Genomic DNA, 10,766 nt, shown 5'->3' on the forward strand with positions numbered 1-10,766 from the left:
TCACGTCTCACCCGAAGGAGCTTCTGTGGCCCCACGGTCGTCTCCTGGCTGTTTTGCAGGCCTGTGTCCTATTGATTGTCTCCCCCTCAAACCAGACATAACAAGCGCGTCTGAGGAAGCACTTCCCTCCTCCCGGTGTGTGGTGAGGCTCTTGCTATCCCGAATATTTCCTTTCTGTCTTTTTTTGAGTTGGAGTCTCACCCCCTTGCCCAGGCTGGAGGGCAGGGGCACGCTCACGGCCACCGCAGCCTCGACCTGCTGGACCCGGGCGATCCTTCCGCCTCAGCCTTCCAAGCAGCTGGAACTATAGGCCCGCATCACCATGCCTGGCTAATTTTTTTATTGACTGTAGAGACGAGGTCTCGCCAAGTTGCCCAGGCTGGTCTTGAACCCCCGCGCTCAGGCAATCCTCTCACTTCTGCCTCCCAAAGGGCTGGATGACAGGCATGAGACACCATGTCTAGCTAAATATATTCACTCCGTTGTCCAGCTCACTGCAGGCTTGGCCTCCTGGGCTCAGGCGATCCCTACCTCAGCCTCCCGAGTCACTGGGACTACAGGTGTATGCCACCACACCCAGCTACATTTGTGTACTTTTTTGTAGAAACAAGGTCTTGCGATGTTGCCCAGGCTGCTTTCAGACTCCTGGGCGCCGGCAATCCTCCCACCTCAGCCTCCCCAAGTGCTGAGATTATGGGCGTGAGTACTGCGCCCAGCTTGCTTTTGATTCAGTGGAAACTACTGGCTCCCAAGGTAATAAAGAGCTTTGAAGAGCCTTCCCTAAAATCAGAAAATGCACAGTGCTTCTTGCATTGCATCAGACCCTGACAGGCTGGAGGAAGTCCAGGGTGAGTGAGTCAGCACTGGCCAGCATGCCAGGGCCAACGCACACTGCTCCTGGGTGAGCAGGGTACTTTAGCACAAGGTTCCCAAAGGCTGAGCCCAGGAAATGTAGCAACATGACACCAGAGAGACTCTATTAAGCGCTTTATAAAAGGCCCTGTTTCTTGGCAAGGATGGCAGTCTTTGAAAGGACCACTCTTTGCGGGGGGTTCCCGGTTGGCCCCCTGCGTGGATTCAGCAAGTCCAAGTACGTTGGGTAGATGGGAGGGTCTTTCCGAGGGCACATTTGCTCTTTTTTTTTTGAGTTGGAGTCTCACTCTGTCACCCAGATTAGAGTGCGGTGGCCGCTCCCGGTCACCGGAGCCTCGACCTGATGAGTTCAGGCCATACTTCCGTCTCAGCCTTCCAAGTAGCTGGAACTATAGGCACACACCACCATGCCCGGATACTTTAAAAAAATTTTTTTCTTTTTTTGAGTTGGAGTCTCACTCTGTCACCCAGACCGGAGTGCAGTGGGCACTCCCGGCCACCGCAGCCTCGACCCGCTGGGCTCCGGCGATCCTTCCGCCTCAGCCTTCCGAGTAGCCGGAATTACAGGCGTGCGCTGCCACGCCCGGCTGATTTTTTGACTTATTGTAGAGATGAGGTCTCGCTGCCCAGGCGGGTCTCGAACCCGCGGGCTCAGGCAATCCACTCACCTCAGCCTCCCAAAGGCGCGGGATGACAGGCTGAGCCACTGAGCCCGGCTTATAGACTTATTTCTTAAAGAAGCTTTAGGTTTTCAGAAAAATTCAGTGGAAAGCGCAGAGAGCTCCTGGACACAGGCACGTGCTGCATCACGGTCTGTGATGGGCCACACACATGGCAGTGGCCCCAAAAGATGAGGCTCCTGTCCCCTGTCACACAGCAGCTGTCCAGACCTCACAGCGCAGTGTGTTCCTCGCCTGCCTGTGGTGACGCTGGTGGAAACACACCCATCGCACTGCCGGATGCATAAGAGGATAACACAGTCGTGGTCACTGTGTCATGTTCGATTGTCATGGCAAGTGCTGGGATCCTGGGGTGTTTGCTATGCTTTCTATGCTTATTGTAGAGTATGTTTTTGTTTTTGTTTTTGTTTTGAGTTGGAGTCTCACCCCGTCACCCAGGCTGGAGTGCAGTGCCCGCTCCCGGCCACCACAGCCTCGACCTGCTGGGCTCCGGCGATCCTTGCGCCTCAGCCTTCCAAGAGGCTGGAACCACAGATGTGCGCCACCATGCCCGGCTGGTCTTTTTTATTTATTGTAGAGACGAGGTCCTGCCATGTTGCTCAGGCTGGTCTTGAACCTTTGAGTTCAGGCAAACCTCTCGCCTCCACCTCCCAAAGTGCTGGGATGACAGGTGTGAGCTACTGCACCTGGCCAAACAGTTAATTCTTAATGAAGATACTTCTTGTAGCTAAGTTTGGAAAGGAATAATAAAAATTTGTTGGTCCCTACATACCTTAGGATGTGGGTATTGTGTGCTTTTTTCCGCTTTTTTTAAAAATTTGAGTCGGCGTCTCACTCTGTCACCCAGACTAGAGTACAGTGGCACGCTCATGGTATGCACAGCCTCTACCTGCTGGGCTCAATCCATCCTTCAGCCTCAGCCTCCCAAGTAGCTGGACTATAGGTACGTACCACCATACTTGGCTCATTTTTTAATTTATTATAGAGACGAGGCCTCACCATGTTGCCCAGGCTGGTCTCAAACTCTTGGTCTCAAACAACCCTCCTACCTCAGCCTCCCAAAGTGCTGGGATTGCAGGCATGAACCACCATGCGTGGCCAAAATGCATCCTTTTAAAGTGTACAAATTAGTGGTTGTTAGTAAATTCACGGATCTGGGCAACCCTCACTATAAAGCATTCTGAACCTTTGGATCACCCTTCTCACAAACCTCTCACCTGTCAGCAGCGCTCAAGCCCCCATGCCTTCCCCTCCCGCCGGTGTCTGCTCACCTGCCCAGTTTGGATGGAATCGCCTGTTCTGGACATTTCACAAAAGCCGAGCCGTGCCATCGGCAGTCTCTGGCGTCCGGCTTCTCTCCCTCAGAGTGACATTTCAAGGTGCATCCGCGCTGTAACCGAATCCAGCGCTCGTTCCCTCCAACGGTCGAAAAGACTCTATCCTGGATAAGCCACACCTCATCTATTCGGGCCCCGGTGGACACACCCTTGGGCTGGTTTTGCTTTCTGGCTGTTCTGAATCATGCCGCCATGAACACCGTGTACTCGTTTCTGTTGGACGCCTGTTCAATTCCCCTGAGTATGTCCCTGGGAGCAGAATTGCTGGGTCACGTGGCAGCTCCATGTTAGCCTTTTGAGGGATTGTCAGACTCCTTTCCAAGGTGTCTGCACCATTTTACAATCCCATCAGTGATGGAGCAGGGTTCTTCTGACTTCTCTGTACCAACACTTGTGGGGGTCTTTTTTATGTCGGTTATCTTAGTGGTGTGAATTTCTGTCGTGTTTCTTATTTGGATTTCCCCGGTGACTGATGACATTGACCACCTTTTTGTGTGTTTATTGGCTATTTGTACACCTTCTTTGGAGACTTGTTTATTCAAGTCCCTTGCCAGTTTTTTTTTTTTTTTTTTAAGTAGCATTTATTAAGAAGACAAAAAAGCTCCCACAGTGGAAGGGGACCTGAAAGAGGTTGCTCCCTCGTCAGTTTTTTTTTTTTTTTTTAATAGAGCTGCTTGGTTTCTTGTTGTTGCTGAGTTTCAGGAGTTCTCTATACAGTCTAGGTATTAATCCCTTATCAGATAGATGTTTTGCAAATATTTTCTCTCATTCCGTGGGACATAAGCTTGGCAACTGATTGGATGATGAGAACAGATTGGGACAGAATTGGGACAACAGTGGCTCCATTCATAGAAAACAGTGAAGTCCCGAGAAGTGGCTGGTTAGCAGGAAGGAGAACCAGTTTTTATTACTATTATTTTTTGAGTCAGCGTCTCATTCTGTTGCCCAGGCTGGAGTGCAGTGGCTGGCGCACGGCCACCCCAGCGTCGACCTGCTGGGCTCTGGCGATCCTTCCACCTCTGCCTTCCAAGGAGCTGGAACCCCAGACGCGTGCCACCATGCCCGACTGATTTTTTAATTTACTGTAGAGACGAGGTCTCGCCAAGTTGCCCAGGCGGGTCTCGAACCCCTGGCTCAGGCGATCCTCTCGCCTCAGCCTCCCAAAGTGCAGGGATGACAGGCGTGAGCCACTGCATCTGGCCGAGAGCCAGCTTTCAGATACTCTGTCTTGACAGCCGGAAAGGTTCCCCAGGCAGAAGCCTTGCGTTCACTTGGAAATGCAGCCCCACACCTCAGCAAGTGAGGGCCGACACGGGGGCTTGGGGAGTGTCACACACTGGGTTGTGAGACCCCTGTGTGCGGTGAGGACTCTCTCCCACACCCTCTCTTGAGGTAGCGGCTCTTCCTTGGTCCTTTCAGATGATGTGACTTCCTACCCCCCTAAATGTAGCCCTTCACTCTTTCATGCAACAAGCATTTAGGAAATGCCTCTCACAGCCAGGCAGCGTTCAAGGCACTGATGGTATCTGATGAACAAGACAGACCCCTCAAAAAATGTTTAAATAAAATCTGTCTTAACGGGGTTTATCGTCTGGTGGAAGGAGGCAAACAGTGGGGTAAGCAAACAAATAAGGAAAACATGCAGTGTTCAGAGAAGGCGCTGGGGAGTCACCATTTTAAGTGGGATGACAGACCAGGTGTGGCGGCTCACACCCATCATCCCAGCACTCTGGGAGGCCGAGGCAAGAGGATGGCCTGAGCTCAGGAATTTGAGATCAGCCTGGGCAACATAGCGAGACCCTGTCTCTACAAATCGTTTTTAAAAAATGAGCCAGGTGAGGTAGCACACGCCTGTAGTCCCAGCTACTCAGGAGGCTGAGGTGGAAGGATCGCTGGAACCCAGGAGGTGAAGGCTGCGGTGAGCCGTGCGTGTGCCACTGCACTCCAGCTTGGGCAACAGAGTGAGATCCCGGCTCAAAAAAAGAAAAAGAACATAGTTGGATATGCGAGTCTGGAGCTCCAGGAAAGGAAACGACCCCTGAAAGTCGTTGGGAGGCCCAGGGAGGCACAGCCCCTCAGATGGTCCCCAGCCTGGTAGCACCACCGGCCAGGGTGTGCCCAGACGGGAAATGGGAAGCGTGTGCCTCCGCCTAGAGCAGGCTTCACCTGTTAAACATGACGTCCCCTTCTGGAGCACGAAGAGAGTCAAGCCTGACACAGCCTCTGTGTTAGCCCTCTTCTTCAGGGGTCGCCTGTCCCCGGGGGGCACGCACAGTCACACTCCTGCCCCTTCCTTGTGGTCCTCTCTGCATCTCCTCGTGGCACTCACTGTGCTTTCCACATTCCCTACTGCACAGCTCAGAAGGACATCGTGCCATCGCCCCCCAGTCGACAGCAAGGTCCTCTCCCCTCGGGGCTCACCACAGAACACACGGGCTTTTCTCTTTTTCTTGAGTCGGGGTCTCACTCTGTCGCCCAGGCTGGCGTGCAGTGGCACCCTCACAGCCACTGTAGCCTCGACCTCCTGGGCTCAGGCGATCTTTCCGCCTTAGCCTTCCAAGTAGCTGATGCACGCCACCACGCTCAGCTAATTTTTCTGATTTTTGTTTTGTAGAGAAGGTGGTCTTGAACTCCTGGGCTTAGCAGTCCTCTCACCTCGGCCTCCCAAAGTGCTGGGATGACAGGCGTGAGGCACCGTGCCCGGCCAGTCTTTTCTTCATACGGGATATGATTAGCCAGCCATATGGCTCGAAGATATCTGTCAATAGCCTGGGGGTTAACAACGCAAGTGGCTCTACGGGGATGGTATCCAGATGAGGCCTGCAGCCTTGGCCCATGCCAGGTGCTCAACGGAATTGGAGTCATTTGTCATGGATAGTTGGGCTCCGTGGCTCAGTCTGTCATCCCAGCATTTTGGGAGGCCGAGGTACATGGATTGCCTGAGTCCACAGGTTCGAGACCAGCCCGGGCAACTTGGCAAGACCTCATCTCTGCAATAAATCAAAAAATTAGCCGGGCGTGGTGGCGCAGGCCTGTAGTCCTGGCTACTTAGAAGGCTGAGGCAGAGGGATCGCCTGAGCCCGGCAGGTCAGGGCTGCGGTGACCAGGAGCATGCCACTGCACTCCAGTCTGGGTGACAGAGTGAGACTCCAACTCAAAAAAAAAAAAAAAATCAATTGGGCTAGACTGGTATATCATCCACAGTTTTTCATATGACAGGGACCCAGAATTATCTCTTGGAGGGTGGGCTGCTTGTCGAACAGACTTCCCCCGCTAGGTGAGTGTTCTAGGAACCCATCAGCATCTGTGGACCAGCTGGTGTTGTTGTGAGAGGCTGCGAATGGCTTCAGTGAATTTTTTGGGGGGGGATTCTTTTAACACGTGCCCATTTCATGATGGGTGATTTACAAGGGCACCTACCCACGCTGCACTGAGTGTTCAGCAGTTTTTGACTAAAAACAGCATGTCCTCTGTGTCCCACCTTCCCTATTCACCTGATCTCACCCTGAGCAGCTTTTTTTTTTGTTTCCCTGGGTGGAAAAACTCCTCCAAGGGAAACGTTTTGCTGATGTGGAAGAGGCGAAGCCAAAAACAGCAGAAGCCTCCCATTGGCTGATGCCCAGCAAAAAAAGGCATCAACATGGACGAGCTCAAAAACTGTCCTCAGCAGTGGGAAAAGCATCTCAATAGGTGTATTGCATCCAACAGGACTTTGAAGGTGGTTGAAGTTTAAACATGTGAGAATAAACACACAATTTTAAAAAACAAATTCCGGGTTTTGGGGGTCCCCCTTGTATTGCAGGGTCTTGTAGAAAAGGAGACTTCCCTGTGGTCCCAGCCTAGAATCCTCTCACAGAAAGAATCTTCACCCAGGTTTGCGGCCAAGCTTCCTCCTCTGTCACTCCACTTGTTTCGTTGTTTCCTCCTGACCACGTCTGTCCTAGAGAATATGGGAGCCAGCCTCCGTCAGATCCCGTAACATCCAAAAACCTTCCAATGGTGTTCCTCACATCAAGGTTGTCCTTCTGAGTCATGTGTGACTTTCCGTGAGACACGGCCTGGCCCACTCCTCTGACACCAGTCTGTTTTTTGTTATTCTGCTTTGTTTTTTGAGTCAGAGTCTCACTCTGTCCTCCAGGCTGGAGTGCAGTGGCACGCTCATGGCCACCGCAGTCTCGACCTGCTGGGTTCAGGCGATCCTTCTGCCTCAGCCTTCCAAGTAGCTGGAACCACAGACAGGCACCACCATGCCCGGTTAATTTTTTGATTTATTGTAGAGATGAGGTCTCGCCCAGTTGCCCAGGCTGGTCTTGAACCCCTGGGCTCAGGCAATCCTCTGGCCTCTGCCTCCCAAAGTGCTGGGATTACAGACGTGAGCCACCACACCTGGCCACCAGTCTTCAAGGATAGAAAATTTGTCACCACACCCATGATGGCTTTGGCAGTTGTGAATTCATTCAACGCATGTTTGTTTTGTGCTCTGTGGTACCGCCATCCGAGAGGGTAGTGCTTCTCTTCAGTGACTTAAGTTCCCTGCCAAGCTTTGAAAAGTAGGCCTCAGTTTTATTTGATTTGGGAGTCTTTTCTTCTTCTTTTTTCTTTTATTTTGAGTTGGAGTCTCACTCTGTCACCCAGACTGGAGTGCAATGGCACGCTCCCGGCCACCGCAGCCTTGACCTGCTGGGCTCCGGCGATCCTTCCTCCTCAGCCTTCCAAGTAGTCAGAACTACAGACGCACGCTACCATGTCCGGCTAATTTTTTCGATTTACTGTAGAGACGAGGTCTCACCAAGTTGCCCGGGTGGGTCTTGAACCCACGGGCTCAGGCAATTCACTCACCTCGGCCTACCAAAGGCTGAGCCACCGAGCCTGGCCAGTCTTTTCTTCTTTTCTAGAATTCTGTCATACTTCTTTTGGAATCTTTGTCACCTCCTAGTTTGTTAATACCGTTTTTCAAAAACTCCTCACAGTTTAGGTGTGTGGGTTTTGTCCGAAAAGAGTTAGCCAAGCCCTTTCGGCCTCTGGCAAGAGACCGAACCTTCTGGGTCTGTTTCACTTCCAGTCGCCTCTCTGGTGATGCTCAGCATCCTATTGGCCTTCAGAACTGCAGGGTACGCCAACTCTCATGGAGCCATAATGATCCCCATGCTACTTTGTTTTTGTTTTTGTTTTTTTAGTCAGAGTCTCACTCCATTGCCCAGGCTAGAGTGCCGTGGCATGCTCACAGCCACTGCAGCCTCCACTTGCTGGGCTCAGGCAATCCTTCCACCTCAGCCTTCCAAGTAGCTGGAACTACAGGTGTACACCACCATGCCCAGCTAATTTTTTGATTCATTGTGGAGATGAGATCTTGCCAAGTTGCCCAGGCTGGCCTCGAACCCGTGGGCTCAGTCAATCCTCTCGCCTCAGCCTCCCAAAGACTGGGGTGACAGGCTTGAGCCACCATGCCTGGCCATGTTATTTTTAGTGGTTTTTTTTTTGAGTCAGAGACTCACTCCGTTATCCAGGCTGGAGTGCCGTGGCATGCTCACGGCCACCGCAGCTTCAACTGACTGGGCTTAGGTGATCCTTCTGCCGCAGCCTTCCAAGTAGCGGGAACTACAGATGCATGCCACCACGCCTGGCTAGTTTTTTTGTGATTTATTGCAGAGACACGGTCTCACCAAGTTGCCCAGACTGGTCTCGAACCCCCGGGCTCAAGCAATCCTCTTGCTTTGATCTCCCAAAGTGTTGAGCCACTGTGCCCGGCCTGGCCATGTTATTCTTTAGAGCCACTCACACCCCCATCCCAGGACCCTGCAGCCAGATCTCTGTTCTCCAGCTTGTAATTGCATTGTTTACATAGTCTCACTATCGTGATATCGGTAGGATCTGCCGTGAGACCTTTTTGGGATTGACTTTAATCATTCAGTATGACTCCCCCGAGGTTCGTCCACATGGCTGCAGCCATCCGTAGTTCATTCTTCTTATCACTGAGTAATATTTCATGGTGTGAATGTGCCAGAGTTTTTTCAACCATTCACAGTTTGAAGGACATTTGGGTAGTTTCTGATTTTTGACTACTGTGAATAAAGTGGCTGCAGGCATCCAAGTTAAAACTGGGTAAAAATAAGTCTTCGTTTCTTGGGGAAATTGCTAATTCACACGGAAAATCTGTTCTTAGTTTTAAAGGAACAGCCCAACCACCTCCCAGAGCCAGTTCGTTTGGTTTTGGATTGAAAGATGGCTCAACCCTTAGAGAGGTACTCCACTGTGTGCGACCTCCTGGCTGGAGAACGAGCCTTCAACTTGGACTCAAGTTTTACTCAACTCACTTCTTAGCTCTTGACTCATCTGGAGTCTCAGAATCCCTTTTGCAGAATAGAGATAATAATGGCAGAGACGGTAAGCATTTTGCAAGACCAGCACGTCAAGCCCAAGAGTGGAGCACCCGGGATTCAGTCAAAAGTTAATGCCAGCTCTCCCCCGCCCTGCCCCCGACCATGGCAAAATAATCTGTTAGGGCACGGTCCCACCGGGGGCTCCAGAAGGTTGGGTCAGACCTGTCAGGGTGCGAGCGTCTGGTGTGTGTTCTGGAGCCACGTGAAGGATGCAAAGAATTGCGCAGCGGTTAGATTAGAAAATAGAGTATGTTTACACAGTAAATCAGAGAGAGAGAGAGAAGAGAGAGGATTCACCTCTCCAAGGCAGGAGAGGGGACCAAAGCTCAGGAAACTTGACAGTGGCCATGGCTCAAAGAGCACATGGCCACACCAGAGTCTAGTAAGGCAATGGTGGCTGGCTGCTCGAGGTTGAATGCTTTTGTTGATTTATGTATCTATTTATTTATTTTTATTTTAAAGTTGTGGGGTACAATTCAGGATTAGGTCTACAAATGGTCATCGTACAGGTAAAGTTTGGGCCTCCCTTTGGTCCCCGCTTTAGGGGCTGAATGCTTTTAGCCTATTCTGTTGATGGCGGCAGGTGGCTAAGACGGTGGGGTAGTGGTCTGCTCACATCATCACGAAGGGGCAGGTAAGCGCAGGTCTTGACGTCAGGGCATGGACAGCAGGCAGATGGGAGGGCCAGTCACATGACTGCTGCCCTGGGGACGGGGTCTGTCTGTGTATAGAAGGTCACAGAGGGCTGATTGGTTAACTTGGGTCTCATGGGTGGAGGCAAATACTTGGGATAGAAAAGCTAATTAATACAAAACAAGTTAGGCAGAGGGGTTGTCAAATAAATATCAATAGCTACCTCTGAGAAATAGGGTCTGTCCTTGGCTAGTGATTAGAGGACACAGTGAACCGCTAGAAAACCATGAGATTTAGGCAAAGTTAAAATGGCTGCTAGGCCAGGCTCAGTGGCTCAGCCTGTCATCCCAGCACTCTGGGAGGCCGAGGTGAGTGGACTGCCTGAGCCCACGGGTTCGAGACCGGCTCGGGCAACTTGGCAAGACCTTGTCTCTACAACAAATCAAAAATTAGCCAGGCGTGGTAGTGCACGCCTGTACTTGGAAGGCTGAGGTGGAAGGATCGCCAGAGCCCAGAAGGTCGACGCTGGGGTGGCTGGGAACGTGCCACTGCACTTCAGTCTGGGCGATAGAGGGAGACTCCGACTCAAAAAAAAAAACAAAAAAAAGGTTGCTCATTGGGAATATTAAATCCATGTACTGTCCTTTCATAATCAACCGTAACTCCTGTTTTTATGGTATTGGGAAGTTTTTTTTGAGTTGGGGTCTCACTCCATCACCCACGTTGGAGTGCAGTGGCATGATCATGGCTCACTGCAGCCTCCGTCTCCTGGACTCAAGCAATCCTCCCACCTCAGCCTTCAAAGCAGTTGGAACTACAGGTATGTGCCACCATGCCTGGCCATTTTTTTTTTTTTTTTGGTA

This window comes from Carlito syrichta, unplaced genomic scaffold (assembly GCF_000164805.1).
Source record: "Carlito syrichta isolate Samal-C Ts95f unplaced genomic scaffold, Tarsius_syrichta-2.0.1 Scaffold304751, whole genome shotgun sequence".
Taxonomy (NCBI): Eukaryota; Metazoa; Chordata; class Mammalia; order Primates; family Tarsiidae; genus Carlito; species Carlito syrichta.